Source organism: Crinia signifera, chromosome 3, assembly GCF_055691185.1.
Source record: "Crinia signifera chromosome 3, ASM5569118v1, whole genome shotgun sequence".
Lineage (NCBI taxonomy): Eukaryota > Metazoa > Chordata > Amphibia > Anura > Myobatrachidae > Crinia > Crinia signifera.
In genome coordinates this window covers 294,451,967-294,469,391 of record NC_139219.1, presented here as the reverse complement: position 1 = coordinate 294,469,391, position 17,425 = coordinate 294,451,967, and the positions used below count along the sequence as shown (strand labels likewise).

General features: G+C 43.3%; 1 protein-coding gene across 1 annotated transcript in view; it reads right to left on the bottom strand.

The window, feature by feature from the left end:
- Positions 1–17,425, bottom strand: part of SNTG2 (syntrophin gamma 2) — a 349,806-nt gene that overhangs the window by 170,925 nt on the left and 161,456 nt on the right. The window lies entirely within an intron of this gene.

The window sequence follows — 17,425 nt, the reverse complement described above, 5'->3', positions numbered from 1 at the left end:
AATAGCCATAAAATATGTTTTAGACAATGGGAGCTACATATACAGAAGTACAGTATGTAACTGTATGAACTCCATCTCTCATTTATAAATGTACCTGAACTGTGCCTTCAGTGAAGTAATTATTGTTTATTGGGGCTAATTCAAGGACAAACCCACAAGGTGGTATGCAGGCAGGGCATGGTATGCATGTAGGAGGTGGTATGCAGGCAGGGGTGGTATACAGGCAGGGGGTGGTATGTAGGTAGGAGGTGGTATGCAGGCAGGGGTGGTATGCAGGCAAAAGGTGGTGTGCAGGCAGGAGGTGGTAGGCAGGCAGGACTGGTATGCAGGCAAGAGGTGATATGCAGGCAGGAGGTGATATGCAGGCATGAGGTGATATGCAGGCAGGAGGTGGTATGCAGGCAGGAGGTGGTATGCAGGCAGGAGGTAGTATGCAGGCAGGAGGTAGTATAGAGACGGGTCATGGTATGTAGGCATGGGGAGGTATGCAGGCTGGGGGTGGTATGTAGGCATGGCATGGTATGCAGGCAGGGGTGGTATACAGGCAGGATGTGGTGTGCAGGCAGGAGGTGGTGTGCAGGAAGGGGGTGGTGTGTAGGAAGGGGGTGGTGTGCAGGCAGGGGGTGGTGTGTAGGCAGGGGGTGGTGTGTAGGCAGGGGGTGGTATGTAGGCAGGGGGTGGTATGTAGGCAGGGGGTGGTATGTAGGCTGGGGGTGGTATGCAGTCAGAGGATGGTATGTAGGAAGGTGGTGGTAGGAACCTCCTCCTGTATTTGCATTGCTTAATGATCGCATATTCTAAAGTGCGGCGAGCCACTTATCATTTGCGATCCAAGCTGAATCATGACGATTATTTAGCTATGCATTGATTTGAGATTGCTGGCCAACACAGGGTCACAATCCTGTACATTGACTTGTTTGTTGCCTCCATCTTCCCTCCGTGTTTATTTTCATACCTCCAAGCATGACCCTTTATAGGAGGAACAGAATGCTCTATTCCTGGACTTTCCTCTTAATTAATGTTTACCATCACCTGTGATAAAACACCTTTCTTATCAATTAACCTGTTTAAAACATGTGACGGCAATCATAAAGACGGAAATCTGGAAACAAAGCATTGTGTCCCTCCTGGAAAGGGTTATGTTGGGAGGTATGGTTATTTTTAGTCCCGGTCCTTCAATAATTGTGCTGAGATTGTTTTCACATAAGACAGTAGTTAGTGTTAGGTAAAGACGTTTCCTTTACTGATAATCTGTTAACTGCTAAGTAATTCAACAGTTTAAAAATGATATATTACGTTGGCAGTAGACTAAAAGATGAGGTATTACTATTCCGTCAATATTCCTGTGTTGTGTTTTGAGAATACAATGAAGATGACAGAATCAATCATAACTCATTAGCTGCTGACATACTGCATGTAAAGTAATTAAAAAAGACATTAGCACTTGTTTTCTAATGATTAAGATCACGTAGATTGAATACCAACTGGTTAGTACAAGTACTTGGAACTGATGTAATTAACAGTAAGAGTAAGACTGTTAATATCCAGTTTGTGTCTGGAAATACTGTAACAATAATAATAAAAATCAAACATTTCAAGTACTTGTTTTAGACTCACTGGCACAGCAATATGGCTGAATAGGCTTTTATCTTGCTTTATTGTAATATTGATACACAGATGGAGAACTCTCATTTGAGCTGCTCCTGGCGATTCTATTGCCATTTGCCACCCGCCGCCCGCTGACAGAATGGGGCACATGCGCACGAGATGCTCGCCGCCACGTTCTGTCGGAGGCTGTAGTAGCCATCCGACCCACTCTGCACTTCCACATGCTCTTCCGCCAGCTGCCTCCAGCTCCCCCCGATCCCCTGCCCATCACCCTGAAGTCGAGATGCACAGGGAAGCCGCTTCCCACCGCCTTACTGAAGGGGACGCAGAAGCGAGTGAGGCACTCGCGCATCCCCGTCAGATCGAGCTGCCATCCGCCAGCACAGGAGATCTGGCGATGGGGCATTCTGGCTGACAGCTGCTCCATCTGTATGAGGCTAAGAAGACTATGGTTACCGATTCAGATCTGATTGTACGGAAGCAAATCCGGCCAGCATTTGGTTAAGACGCCACCCTGCTAGATTGAAATTTCACCTAGTGAATGAATGTGTATGCAGCCGTGCAAATATGTCCTAAACCCATGGCAACAGGCTCATTCCACACTGGATACAACTCATTGCTGGCGCCTTGTAGCCCTGGAATTAATCGCAATAGAAAAAGGCATATCTGGCCGGGCTAGAGATGTGCAGGTTCGGATTTACTCGGATTTACCCAGATCCCGTTATTGGCTATCAACTGTCACATGTTTTGGCTAGCCAATAAGATCCCGTTCTGAGATCTGTGTATATCCAAGTAAATCCAAGTAAATCCGAACTTGCACATCATTCTGGCCTGAAGCTAATTTCAAATACTCTCTCTGAAAACGTTCAGGCACCCCTAGCATTTTCCTGGTCACTCTCATCTTTTTCCTCATCAAGCCTGCGTTTTTCTTAGCACTCCCACTAAATGCCCAGTTTCCACCCACAGGTGCCTACTTCCTGTCAATCACTTTGCCAATTGCTTGGGAATAGAAAAAGTAGCAGGATATCATCACAGCACATTCTCGCACATGTGTACTGTGAACCATAATGCACGATCGCCTTCTCAGAAAGTCCAGTATTACATTTAGCACATAATCTTTGCGTGGTAAACACTAACTTTTTATATAATGTTCCGCTAATAGGTTTTTAGCTTCATTTTAAAATGGCTGTTAAGTGGTACACAGTAATTAATGTGAGTGTTTTCACTTATTTTAAAATAATGATGCAGATAACCAGTTTTCGTTTTATTCTGCACAGTTTTGAAATATATTTAATATGTTGTGGTTATGCTATCAATTCTAAACAGATGTTTTGTAGCTCCAAATGTAGTATTTACAAAGCATAGGTTTTGAAAAACGTCATCGATGACCATCAGTTTCTACATCCATATTCTACCATAAATCCACTGTAAATTCAGCGAGTTTTTTTCAAGATCCCTAGGATATGTGCAACCTTGTAATGTATATGTAAAAAAAAAAATGTATTGTATCCATAAAACACATGTAGATTTGTAAGCCAAAACATAAAAACATAGGATTGTATTACCACCACTAGGTCCTTTTGAACCCCATAGAAGGGAGGGAGATTTAACCAGTCATTTGGTACTGTATTAGGGATGGTTTTCCCAGGGTGATTGGGCCAGAAACTTAAAAAAACAAGGCAGAAGATGGGGGATCTGCCTGCTCTATTGGGGTGGGGGGACTTCCTGAAAAATAATCCCACAACTTTCGAGAGAGTAGTCCAGTGGTTCCCAAACTGTGCGCCTAGGCTCCCTGGGGCGTCTTACCGCATTCGGACGGTGTGAGCGATCCGTACAGTAGACGGGGCTAAGAACACTCGGTGGCTGTCCGAAAATACGAATCCGTCCAAGTCAACTAGAATAAGGGCCTATGTCCGCATGCAAGTAAAACATATGCATGTATAATCCAATTCTATATACTGTATTGTTCCAGATGTGGCATTGTCCTATAAAGATGTGTCTTCATATACCTAGCATCTATATGCCATATGGCCCAAGAAGTCCACTGTGGCTGAGACTCTCCAAGACATGTTGCGCGTGTAGTTTTCTTTAAATTAACTAAAAAATATTAATTTTAAGCGTGTAACCCAGGGCTGGGCAACACCGGCCCTCCAGATGTTAATGAACTACACATCCCAGGATGCTTTGCATTAGTTTTGCTATGTGGCCATGCTGAGACTGATGCAAGGCATGCTGGGATGTGTAGTTCATCAACATCTGGAGGGCCGGTGTTGCCCAGCCCTGGTGTAACCCATAGGTTTGTTTCCTCACAGGAAATATATGAACTTAATCAACAATTACATTTTTACACTGTAAGTAATATCTTGACTAATCTCTCCTTGGTTGAGATCTCCGGAGTCAGAATATAATGATATGTCAGGTGGATTTCGCACAGTGCAAAAATAGAACAGTTTTTTTCCAGTAATTGATTAGTAAACTGTTACATTTGAACAGGGCCGTTTCTAGACAATTTAGCTCCCAGGGCGAAGAAATAAAAATGCGCCCCCCCCCCCAATACATAGCATGGTATTATAGTAATTTCGCGCGCCGAAGGCGCGCGCCGAAATAGGGGGTGTGGCTTGATATTAAAAGGGGTGTGGCTTAATGTAAGGCGTGGTCTAGCAGGAAAACAATTACCTTATATCACACTTTTGCAACCTGCAAGACCAGACATTGGTTGCTGCAGGAATTGTTATTGTCCTCCCGCACTTAAGTTGGCTGGCTGAAGGCCACACAATGACCTAGTACGCCTCACAATGACAGGCTACTTAAATCATTATACACTATTTATCTGTGATGCCAATTACACATTACGCCGTACACTGTGATGACGATTACATATTACGCCGCACACCGTGATGACAATTACACATTACACCGCACACCAAGATGCCCATTAGACCACACACTGTGATGGCAATTACACAATACTCCCCACATCGTAATGCCCATTACACATTATGCCCCATGTGCCGCTGCCGCACAACCGATGCTGTTTACTAATATGCCCCCACAGTGCCAGATATGCCCCCACAGCGCCACAAATATATACCCCACAGTGCCACATATATGCCCCCACAGTGCCACACATATGCCCCCACAGTGACACAAATATATGCCCCCACAGTGACACAAATATATGCCCCCACAGTCCCACAAATATATGCCCCCACAGTGCCACACATATGCCCCCAGTGCCACAAATATATGCCCCCACAGTGCCACAATTATGCCCCACAGTGCCACACATATGCCCCACAGTGCCACACATATGCCCCACAGATATATGCCCCCAGTGCCACAGATATATGCCCCCAGTGCCACAGATATATGCCCCCAGTGCCACAGATATATGCCCCCCAGTGCCACAGATATATGCCCCCCAGTGTCACAAACATATGCCCCCAGTGCCACAGATATATGCCCCCAGTGCCACAGATATATGCCCCCAGTGCCACAGATATATGCCCCCAGTGCCACAGATATATGCCCCCCAGTGCCACAGATATATGCCCCCCAGTGTCACAAACATATGCCCCCAGTGCCACAGATATATGCCCCCAGTGCCACAGATATATGCCCCCAGTGCCACAGATATATGCCCCCCAGTGCCACAGATATATGCCCCACAGTGTCACAAACATATGCCCCCAGTGCCACAGATATATGCCCCCAGTGCCACAGATATATGCCCCCCAGTGCCACAGATATATGCCCCCCAGTGCCACAGATATATGCCCCCCAGTGTCACAAACATATGCCCCCAGTAACAAACTTACTTGGAGAGGGGAGGGGAGCGCATCGTGCTTCTCTCCTATCCCGCGCCCGAGCTCCTATTGGCTGACAGCGGCAGCCCAGTGACGTGGGCGAGGGGACGGAGAAACGCACGATGCGTTCCCCTCCCCTCTCCAGCGTGGAGTCGGGCGGCCGGGGAGACAGCGGCAGCGGCTGCGGCTGCGGCTGCGGGCGGGGGGGTTAGACTGCCGGGCGCCCTGGCTGTTTCAGAGGCGGACAAGCCGTGCGGCGCCCCGGGCTGCTGCACGGCTTGTCCGCCTCTAGAAACGGCCCTGCATTTGAACCCACCTCGTCATTATTTAATGAATGCTGCAAATGCTCGATGTTATTAGTATTACATTCTTGAATGTGCAGTTAAGTCAGTGTTCATAACTGTTATAATACCAATTATCTGGCATAGGTATTGCTTTCTGAGAACCTAATAGGGTGCATTGTTCACATTATTCCACATTATGTGACTCCCAATTTACAATATGTAAGACCTTGAATAAGCATGTATTTAATTTACAGTGAGCGATTAGCAAACTTACACTTAGGAATCCATTCTGTTACCTTGTTAACACAATGGGCGTAATTTTCTAAGCAAAATACGGTAGGAATTGGCATGGTCGTATTCGGGCACGTATTCGTATTTTTGTAATCTACTCATGTGAAATAACCGTAACAACCCGTTGTATTAGTATTTTTACAAAAATACTAATTAATAAGCCATCGAAAGAATTTGTCTTGAATTTTACATTACTCCAATGTCATTTTGAAATTTACTATCAAGTTGTATTTCAAAATTTGAATGCATATTATGCGTATTCTAGTAAAAGTTGTAATAAAATACTCAAAATACCCCACCTTAATTTGCAGGTATATTTCACAAAAACAGAAATGTGTATACTAGGCGTATTCTAGTAAAAGTTGTAATAAAATACTCAAAATTCCCCACCTTAATTTGCAGGTATATTTCACAAAAACAGAAATGTGTATACTAGGCGTATTCTAGTAAAAGTTGTAAAACTACTCCAAAAAAATACAACTCCATAGGAAATCGAAAAATACGAATCTCAAAAATACAACACCTTTGTAAATTATGCTCTGAAATACGAATGTGTAAATTAAATACTCCACTGATAACAGTCATGTACAAAATACCAATACAACTGAGACATAGTCGTGTTCATAGTAATTTTTGCCCAAATATTGCAAATTTTGAGCCTAATTCAGCATGGATCGCTAAGGTGAGAAAATGCATTCTAGGTGATTATCGAATTACGGGATGCGGTCATTTAATCTACAGCATGATTGTCGACAGTCATTAGGTCAACACCATTAGGTCGACATGGGAAAAGGTCAACATGGGTCTAGGTCAACATTGGAAAAGGTCGACATGGTTCTAGGTCGAAAGGTCATCAGTTTGACAGGTTGTTAGTTCGACTGGTCATTAGTTCGACAGTGTCTAGGTCGAAAGTCAAAAGGTCGACGTGGGGTTTTTCACTGTTTTTTGAGCCAACATGTGCCGACAGGTGGTATTTCATGCCCTACCATCCACTAGGGAGTGGTGGGAGAATAAAATAGTGTGCCGAGCATAATGAGGCACCGTGCCCGATGCATCGCGAGTGTCCATGTCAACTGTGTTGACATCCAGGTCGACCTTTTGACTGTCGACCTAGACATTGTCGAACTAATGACCTGTCGAACTAACAACCTGTTGAACTAATGACCTTTCAACCTAGAACCATGTCGATCTTTACCCGTGTCGACCTTTTCCCCACGTCGACCTAATGGTGTCGACCTAATGACTGTCAACCATCATGCTGTAGACCAAATGATCCCAACCCTGGAATGACTGCTCATGTGCAGTATTCACATTGCGATTGCATGCCCCTCAATTTGCGAATTATTCAGCATACGCATTCTACTTTAATGCAATTGCATTTTCATTGACAGGAAGCCAGCATTTTTGGCAGGAAACATGATAATTTGTGGGTGTGTTTGTCCAAAAGCAGGCATGTCAAGGCGTTTTTTGAGCAACTACTTTTTCTCAACATAGCAATCCATTCTAATTGCTATGATTAGGCCCCTTCTGTTAGTTTGTTTTCATTTCTGCATGATCAGCTCATACTGTAAGTATATACAGTATATTTCATTCATTTTGTATAATTCGAATGTTTCTTCCTAATCCTACACATTATTTCAGCCACAAGATGTTTCTTGTGCTGATTTTATTCTCAGACATATACTGTAGGTTCATATTAGCAAATAGATCAGATTACCATTTACAAGATACCCCTACTCTTTATCCTATTGATTGCTCAACTCAGTATCATATTAGATACAGCTTTTAATTCTAAGGCCATATACTTTTGTATATTAGATAAACCTTTTCCTACGACATAATATTTAAAAAAAGTTAAAAATAAAAAAGTTATGTTTTGCAGGCCAAACAACAAATAGCTGTAAGTTTTTGGTTGCTGTTTTCAGAAATCACACTGCAAAAATTCCATCACGTACCAAACTCCGCAAACTCAAATTTTCATTTTCTGTATTTCCAGATGACAAAAACAGATACATTTTTGAAAACTTTGAGAACATTTTCTATAATATAATTTGAACATGTTTTGAAGATGGGGCCTTCAAAGAACCAAGAGGGGTTACAGGGTAGCAGAGAGGATACACAAGCCCTCTACAAAAGAAACAATAAAGTACCAAAAGGGACTTTGAGGGGGGAATGAAAAACGCAGTATAAGGACTTGTGAACAGGTATCAACTACTGTATATGTGTTTGTCTTTTTATAACATAAAAATGGATTTCTATTACTAATAAAGTGTTCATGGTTTTCTTTGCACTTTACAAAAATCCACCTGACCTGTTTAAAATATCAGATGACGCACAACAGAACTTGGAGTTAGAAAAAGCTTTGGCCGCCACCTCTAAGCACTTTGTATATTGAATTAGAGGTCAGGTCCTAATTCAGATTTGTACAGTATGTAAACTCAAATCTGATGGTGTGGGGTCTGTACCAGGTGTAATCAGGGCAGGTGTAAGGCTTCACTGCACCCTAGGCAAAGCTTGAAGATACTGACCCCGACCACCCCCACACTTCCTCCAATCCCAACTTTCCTGCCCCTCAAGTGAAAGTGTAGACGTGGCATCTTAAGTTGGTCAGACACTTGTATGATATTGCCACTTTTCAACCGATTCCAATGGATCGGGCTAGGAAATCGAAGGAAAAGTGGCAAATCTTATTTGCTTTGTCTATGCTCTTACGTGAGGCACCTCCAATCTCTGACTCGGATCTGATGCGCACTGGACCGTGCATCGGTTTGGAGTCAGATCAGAGGTGATGCAAGTAAGATCTGTGGGATTGAACTGCCTCTGGCAGCAGTGAATGGGATTTCATATGGTATATCGCATGCAAAAGTAGTGCTTGCAATATATTGCATGTGATCCTGCCGCCCAGGAAGCTCCCGAACAGTTCAAGGGAAATATTGTGTAATATTGTCCCTCCAAGAAGTCACTTAAGGGTATGGCCAGCATAAGAAATTCTACAGCTGCCACCTGCATTAAGTACAACAAGGATGTCGTTCTCATAGACAGCCTTCATTATGTAATAGGCAGACTTGGTGGTGACCCCCAAACCCCGGTGCCCTAGGCATTTTCCTAAAACTCCCTAATGATAGAGCTGCCCTGGGCTTAACATCCGTTCTGTGCTGTGCAGAATGGGTTTTGCTACATTGCTCGCAGCTCTCGCACTTGATTGACATTTTGCAGCATTGGGGGGGGGGGGGGGGGGGGGGGCAAGGTGAGGTGGTACCCAGCACTCTTCTTCAAAAAAGGGGGAGTGTCACCATAGTTTTATAGGTGCAATGGGTCCAGGATCTCCATCATCGGATCCAAACTTGCTGGACAAGATGATGGCCCACCTGAATAAGATTAAGCTTATGCGACTGACCAGTGCCTAAAAACTTTGCGAATTGTGACCGGTGGTCAATTTGGTTGCGATGGTGATCCTTAGACCCAGGACTCATATCCTCACTAATGCTAAGAGGTGGTGTCTTTTTCCTTATGACACCTCCAGCTGCATCTTAAGTGAGAAAGTTATTTGGACAGCCTAGTCGCCTACCACCTGGCACCCAGGGAAAGGCAATTTGCTGCGACTTGGGCAACAGTGTACGAGGACATATCTGTACTCTATTTTCAGCAAGCAAACACAATCCACAGACATTTGACAGATGAACCCAGCATAGCCTAAGTGCAATCAGACTAAAATGTATCTTAATTAATTATTAGTGTATTACTGGAAATTCAGGTGTCTGCTACGCATGCAAATGCAGAGTAATTGGATGACTAATGTTTGACTTTTAATTTTAATAACATTAGAATGCAGAAAAACTGTACATTACGCAGATTACAATCTGTCTGAAATCCATTACATTAATTGTTAAATTATAGCCAAGATCAAAGAAACTTGTCTAAGGAACATCTATTGTACATAGATAAATATTGTGATTTTTTTTTTCTCACAAATTTGAACTATTTTTCGCAATTTACTCTCTTGGGCACGAGTTCAGCTATAAATATGTAAATAATTTTTTTGGGGTAGAAAATACTTCTGTCAGATTACTCAGTCATACTTTGAAACGGATACAGAAAGCACTATTAATAGAAGCAGCAGTATGTCATTGAACTGTGACTCATTGTAGCTGTATGTGTGTACGGCAGGCTTCCTTGATAGCAAACTCACTGTGAGAAAAGCATATCTTTGTAATGCAACTAAAGGAACATTGGTCACATTGTGCCTTGCAATGAAGACTCCTACAGATACACAAAGCAATATACTGTTTTTGTAGATAAGCCAGGCAGATGAGATAAATAGCTATATGTAAATGTGCTCCCGTGGTTTAAAAAAAAAACACAGTGGGAGGAAAGTACTGTACAAATCAACCAAAGGCTTCAAGTAATTTATATTTTTGCCGGGATAAACCAATTGTATGTTTTTTACTGTGGCAAGCGGAACACTGCTTCTGCCAATATTACTGTCAAACATTGCGGTCTCCATAATTTATTGTGCTGGTGATAATTACTATTGTTATTAGATTTTTGTACTTTCAGAGAGGGTCATCGTGCAGTACATTAACTGAAATAGGTTGGGCCTTTGTGCAGAGGGCAGTGTAACACCTTGAAGGAGAGCAGCAACACTCTCTTGTTGTATTGAATACTACAGTGCATGGCACACTGGGCATAATTCATTGGGCAGCTTTAGGCAGTTGCCTAGGGCTCCGAGATCTGGAGGGCCACCAGAGAGTCTGCCCATCACAAAATTAAGAATGTATATGTTGTTGTACTTAATGCAGGTGGGGCTTGAGGAACTTCTAGGATGCCACCTCTACACTTTCATTTTATGGGCAGGAAAGTGGGTAGTTTTAAGTGCAGGTGGTACAGATGGAGCCTTCTTCAACTAGCCATCTCTGGATAGCCATGGTGAGCCATGGCTCACCAAGGCCTATTGTTCTCAGCTGCAATACAATACATAGAACAATACAGTAAGGGAGTATCATAGGATTAAGTCCGACAGCTCTGGCTCACTTAATCCTATTAAAGGGCTAGATGAGAATGGCTCTATTTGTAGCTGAAGTTTTGCCTAGATTGCTGAAAAGCCTGGTCGTACATTCTGGGAGCTACTGTAGGACTCAGAGGTGCAACTTCCGACCTGTGTGTTACTGTACATGTACAATCTATTTAAGTTACAGTGTACTCTAATAGAGGGCACATATGGTGAGCTATGCACTATTTATCTATCCAATTTTGCTTATAGAAGCAAAATCGAATTGAAATCGAATAGAAAATCTAATTGGAATCGAATGGTTCTTCTGCATACGATGCAGATTCAATCCGGACGCATGCTCCCGTGTAGTATAAATCGAACAGAGACTAGATCTGTACAATATAGTCCAAATTGAATGTTTTGCATGTCATTCGATTCGATCCTGATTCGATCCCAATCAAATCGGGATCAAATCACAAGCGAAATCGCACCATGTGTACACAATATTAGGCATATGTGGCTTTATGCATATATTTTGTTACCACTGTTGTGGTCGAGTAGGACATGGTCACATGGGCAATGTAATTTTGCAGAAGCAAATTCATCCAGAGCCTTGGGAGACCACAAGGTCAGGTCACATCAGTAAAGGTAAGAGATCAGTGAAGGAAAGGTGACAAGGCAGAGCAGAAATGATGATGAGTCTATCTATGTTGTGTTCTCACTTCTTCTTGCTAGGGTCATTGAGACACATTACGCAGTATTCAATGCGGAGGGAGAGCTGTGACAATGACCAGTGCTGCTTACTCGCTGTCACAGCTTGCAGGGTCAGTATTCAACTGACCCCCTGCATACGCCGTTCCTCGCTAGCTTTTTGTAGCCAGGGGGGAATGGCGTATGCGGCCGCTAAAACAGCGAGACTCGCAGCTAAATGCAGCGGGCTCCCTGCTTTAGCCGCGAGCCTCACTGTTTGGAGTATTTCCCTGGAACGTTGAATAGGGTGAGCGGCCAGCGAGGGGGTTAAATGGTTGATCGCTTGTTTTCGGTGATCCTCGCCGTTTAACCACCTCGCCAACCGCATTGAATACACCCCATTATGATGATCTTAAGCAGAGTGGCTACAAATGCTCCCTTTCTGCAACACATTTAAATAATCTGCTCTAACTTTTGTGTTCAGACTTGTGTGTCCTATATACACAAAACAACAACAGGTTATTTGAGTAGCTTAATTAATTATTTACTGTGACACATAAAACATCTGTTCATTGGTCACATCTGTGTAGTTCTATGGTGTGTTATTTATTCACCGGGTATAATAGCATTATATAATGAGCATTTATTTCTAGAAGTTGTCAGCTGTGTCTGTGTATTCTTATTTTCTCATTTAAGTGAACATCAAGCTTCCTAGTGCTGCCCCTTTCTGTAGCATTCACCCATGTTTAGAAAGAGGCCAGAGATCACTATTGAAACATGTCAGTAAAACATGCATGGAACTAAATTCTTCCACTATGGGCATCTTTGTGGCTGGTTCTCCCTTGTCTGCAAGCTGGGCCTTATACCCACCATCATCAAGTCCACAATACCGTGGACACAGCCTCAGTGAATATTGCGTACTTCAGTGGCGTAACTATAAAATCTGCGCTCCTCCGCCAGCAGGCAGCCACGCCCCCCCCCCGCCGAAATTTCATCTGGCAGCCCACCCCCAGGAATTTCGTCCTGCAGCCCCCCCCAGCCCTGCCTTACCCCTCTGCCTGCCCCCCGCTGCCGGGTCTGTGGCCAGGACCCACAGATCTACAGTCTGCGGTCCCGGTGCTTCTCCTAATGAAAAATGACCTTTATAAAAATGGCTGCCCCTAGCAGCAGGCCATAAGGTGTCTGCGGTAAGGGGATGGACATTTTCTTAAGGTCATTTTTCATTAGGCAGAGCAGGAGACACTAGCAGCACGCCGGGACCGGTGCAGACAAGCAGATCTCCAGGTCCCGGCAGCGATGGCATTGAGCAGGGGGGGTGGGAGGTAAGGCAGGTCCCAATCGGCAGTGCTGCACAGCAATAGCCCCACAGACCCCCTGCGCCCTCACTTACTCAGCACCTCTCTGCGGGACTATAGTTACGCCACTGGCATACTTGTGAAGACACAATTACAGACCAGTTAAACACCTTCAGTTGTAAATGGAGGCTCAACTAAGCTGTGTGTGACTCTGCATCACCCCTATTTGTGTACGCTTAGGTGATGTCTATAGAAACCAATCAGATTCTATCATTTTCTTGTAGGGGGTCATGGCCACACCTCCACACTTAGGCCACACATCCTACCATAGGCAATCCAACCCCTGCTTTCTACAGCCCTGAAGACACGCGCTGCAAATCCAGATACTCTCATCTCTGTCGTTCAAAATAATCGTGATTCTGTTGTTACCTTTCTACACTCTCTATCAAATGTTTCCTTCTAGCTCTGTCCATACACTTCTGAACTGATAATAATGTCTTCATCTTACAGCACTTATTATTATTATTACATTTTATTTATAAGACGCCACAAGTGGTTCACAGCACCGTACATAGGGCACAAATTAGAACAATACAGGGTACACAGAACTAAAAAAAACAGTAACTGCAGAACAAAACAGAACACAGGTAATAATTATCAGCACAGTACAGCTGAGATGTAGGGAAGTAGGAAAGTTGTCAGTATGCTACTAGGGATAGAAAAGATGGTCTCCTAGGGGACAAACAGGTGGTGGTAGTGGTTCTAATCCCAGCTGCTGTGCAAAAGTGGTGTAGTTAGTCCCACAAACAAGAAAAAGAAAAGAATGGTGGCACAGAGCTGGTTTGAGGAGGAATAATCACCATGCAATGTAAAAATATAAATTTTGATAAAAACACACATAAATTGGTACAATGACAATCACATGAATTAAATATGATAATAGATTTGATAAAGTGATCTCTCTGTCAGGATGGATGTTGAAGTCACCGAGGGTTGCAACTGGAATTTTGTTCCTATTGGTAGGTGCAGAGTACCATAGTCGCTGTTATTATATTCCACTACTTGGGAAAATGCCAAAAAAGTGTTATGTCCACTTAGTTTTGGGGATAGCTCATTATGAGGCTGCAGGAGATGTTGGTGGAATGGAACACAAGTGGATCCAAGTGGGTCTGGAGGTCCTGTGGCCAATATAAGGCCAATGGAGGGTAGACCACAATAGATCTCAACCAGATGACCTCCTTTAAATATCTGTGCCTTGTGTCCTCGAGATGTCAGGAGGTTTGTATTGGAGGAATTGGCAGTTGTCCACAGGGTGGACTTGACTGGGACAGGTGGCTAAGATGGATGGGCCACACCTGGAGAAAATTCTGTCAGTGGTCCCAAATCAGTGGGGGGTCTCAACAGGTGGCTGGTGTAGTGGGGCTCACCTGGAGAAGGGTCTCTGTGATGGATCTCAAGTGCGGGTAAATTGGTCCTGTAGATGGATTTTCCAGTGGCACTGGTGAGGGTGGAGGATGATGAAGGGTGGCTGAGTCCAATCCTGAGAGTGGAGAGGTGTACTTAACGCATTTCACCAGTTCAACTGGCTTTATCAAAGGAGCAAAGGGCACCTTTGATAAAGCCAGTTGAACTGGTGAAACGCGTTAGAGCCATCACAGAGACCCTTCTCCAATTCATGCACCTGCACACAATAATCATCCATGCACCATACAAGTTGCTCTCATTAACCAATTAACTAACCACATCTACTAAATGCAGGCCCACAGTAAGCACACTATTGCACTTTAAACATTTCTACCTTTCATGCTTCATATCTAATATATATGTAACACCGGAATATAATTTGCTTTACAAACTCTTGCAGTGTGCATGTGGACACTTTCATTTGGAAACATGACTACTAAATCACTATAATGACTGACAATCATTGTGCAAAACATCTTAAACCCATACACTCTTACAACCCACATATACTGTATTAAACATACATTTGTTTAAACCACACTTGCATCAGTCTTTTTAATGGCTCTCATGTATGTTGAGATTAGTAAATTACAGTAGTTCCAATAAACACAATCAAATGAGTCAAATCATGTCGTTAACAAATGGGTTGAGATGTGTTTACTGCGTTGCGTATTGTTAGAGTTGCCAATGAAATCACCCAGAGAGGCTGTTCGCATGCACAGTGCATGATCTTGCGGCCACAGCAATGTGTGTAGGAGAACGCAAGTGTGCGGATACTTTGAGTCCACTCCCCTTTGGGTACCGTTGCGAATGCTCACGTTCGCATGTGTTATGGGCGTAAATTTCCCATGTCTGCGCGCGCGCGACTACCTTTTGCACGAGGGCGTGTGAACGTGCATGCGAACGAATTAACCAGAATACGGTCCAGTATACTAACAGAGACCAAGAATAAAGCATTGCAAAAAAGAACTAGCGTACACACCCACAGACCTAGTAGACAATTTTAACTCTAAAATGGAATTAGCTGCTATATTTAAAACTGTCAAAAGAAAAGTTTTTTTTTATTTTATTTTTGCTGCTAGAACTGATGTGAATTTATTGACACAGATGAATGCAGGTGTTTATAATGAGATTAGTACTGACATAAATGGTTTAGCAGCCAGCGAAGATGTAACAGCAGAGAGAGCTTCCTCACAGCCAACACAAATGGTATGCTTGCACATGATGTCAATTATAGCAATGATGTGATGATTAGCCTTAATCATGTTACTACATCTGATTAGTGCAGCTGAAGAATGAGAGAGCAATTCCTTCCCTGAAAATAAAACGATGAGCATCACGATGCCCACCTGTCTCACAATACCTCAGCTCTGACAAGCCAAAGAATGATGTCATCCATCAGGTCTCTGCTACAGGAAAAGCCATTCCTTTATTGAATATATACTTGTAAAGCGAAGGATCCCAAAAAGTATATTTAGAGCACCATCAATTCACATTGGAAATAAGGTGACAGGCCCCAATAATTGCAACACTTGTTCAGAGCGCCCTGTGCTGAAAATGGTGGAATGTCTCTGCGGCCAAGGTTTTGATTAGTTTGAATGGCCACTATTTCATTTATTATAATTTTATTTTTGTGTCAGATTAACAGGGATGAATGTTAAAAAGTATTACTGGTGGAGCAATAACAAGCAATAAGATATTTATTATGGTCTACACATACCTTCCAACGTCTAGCCAAGAGGATGCGGGACTTTTGAAAAGGGAGCGTGGCCTCGATGAAAGTGGATGTGGCTCTGCGGGAATGCCACGATCATGAGACATAAAATGGAAACATTGGGACGGTTGGAAGGTATGCTTACATATCTGACCAACTGTGTGCACTTGGCTCTATTGGAGGAGGCAGCATAGGAGGAGGTTTAAGTACAAATGAGAGAGATCTGAAATTATCTATCTCTGGGCCTGAGTATAAAATTAACTGAGTGTTGAATGATATGAACTGGGGCACTTTAATGCTGCACAATTTGAAGTGGATATACTATAAGTTGTTATAGTATGCACTGGGGGCAATGTAATGTGACATAATATGAAGTGGAGATACTATAGTGTGGCATAATATGAACTGGGGGCACTGAAATGTGGCATAATATGAACTGGGGGCACTGTATGTCATATGGTGAATTGCGGGTATTGTGTTGCAAAATTTTTCTGGCAGCCATACAATGTAACAAAACATTTACAAAACGTAAGATGGTTCAGAAATTGAACAACTGCAGTGTAATTGTGTCTCTCTAGAGGTATTTGTACAGAGGTTGTTTCAAAATGTTGCCATGAAGCCCGCAAAGTTCTGGCTATGCCCCTGAGTAGACGCCTCTTGCTTGCATGTGTGATCTGTACCACTGACGCACATACAGCATTGGATCACTTACGACACCATCAGCCGGCAGAGTGCCTCATAAGGTCTTGCAAGATGGCTGTCGCAACTCCTTTCAGAAGGCCAGGAAGTCTCCATTGATGCTTCCACAGAACTAAGGAGACACTGTTTTTTAAACACCTGCCTTCAACACCACTAAATGCACTCCCCACCTTACCGCCATATGCAAAGTCATTGCCATTTTGCAGCTGTAGGTCCAGTAAAGTACTAGTCTTCAGGATTTTCTGTCTGCTGCCACATTTGCATCTGGACCAGAATTACTGTAGGTCTATAATACAATAAACTAGTTTATCCCAAGCTGTTCACAGGTAAACTCTTCAGATATCTATCACAATTCCTTTGTCATTTACTTTATCATTATCGTTATGCACCAATGAAAAAAATGCATCCACACCTCACAAAATGTATTTTCTTGAGGTTTGGCTGCCTACTGCATATGCACCAAGCCCCAGAATGTGATAGATTACATCGATTGGATGAGGTGGACAAGGACATCTTTAGAGAGAATTTCCTACTAAGATGGATCCCTCCAATCATACACCTGGAAGTCCTATAATCACAGAGAA